The sequence below is a fragment of the Trachemys scripta genome, chromosome 24, assembly GCF_013100865.1.
Source record: "Trachemys scripta elegans isolate TJP31775 chromosome 24, CAS_Tse_1.0, whole genome shotgun sequence".
NCBI classification, from domain to species: Eukaryota; Metazoa; Chordata; order Testudines; family Emydidae; genus Trachemys; species Trachemys scripta.
The window spans coordinates 714093-714607 of NC_048321.1; the positions used below are offsets into that span (position 1 = coordinate 714093).

Sequence of the window (515 nt, forward strand, 5' to 3'; positions counted from 1 at the left end):
CCCTGTCGGTGCCCCTCACTCCCGACCCACAGCCCCCTGCTAGCCCAGCCCTGGGCTCCCCCACACCCCTGCCGGTGCCCCTCACTCCCGACCCACAGCCCTCTGCTAGCCCAGCCCTGGGCTTCCCCACAGCCCTGTCGGTGCCCCTCACTCCCGACCCACAGCCCCCTGCTAGCCCAGCCCTGGGCTCCCCCACACCCCTGCCGGTGCCCCTCACTCCCGACCCACAGCCCTCTGCTAGCCCAGCCCTGGGCTCCCCCACAGCCCTGTCAGTGCCCCTCACTCCCGACCCACAGCCCCCTGCTAGTCCAGCCCTGGGCTCCCCCACATCCCTGCCGGTGCCCCTCACTCCCGACCCACAGCCCCCTGCTAGCCCAGCCCTGGGCCCCCCCCAGCCCTGCCGGTGCCCTTCACTCCCGACCCACAGCCCCCTGTGATCCTAGCCCTGGGCCCCGCCCAGCCCTGCCAGTGCCCCTCACTCCTGACCCACAGCCCCTGCGATCCCAGCCCTGGGC

The 515-nt window shown here is 73.8% G+C and overlaps 1 protein-coding gene across 1 annotated transcript in view; it reads right to left on the reverse strand.

The window, feature by feature from the left end:
• Positions 1–515, reverse strand: part of CD22 (CD22 molecule) — a 16363-nt gene that overhangs the window by 1776 nt on the left and 14072 nt on the right. The window lies entirely within an intron of this gene.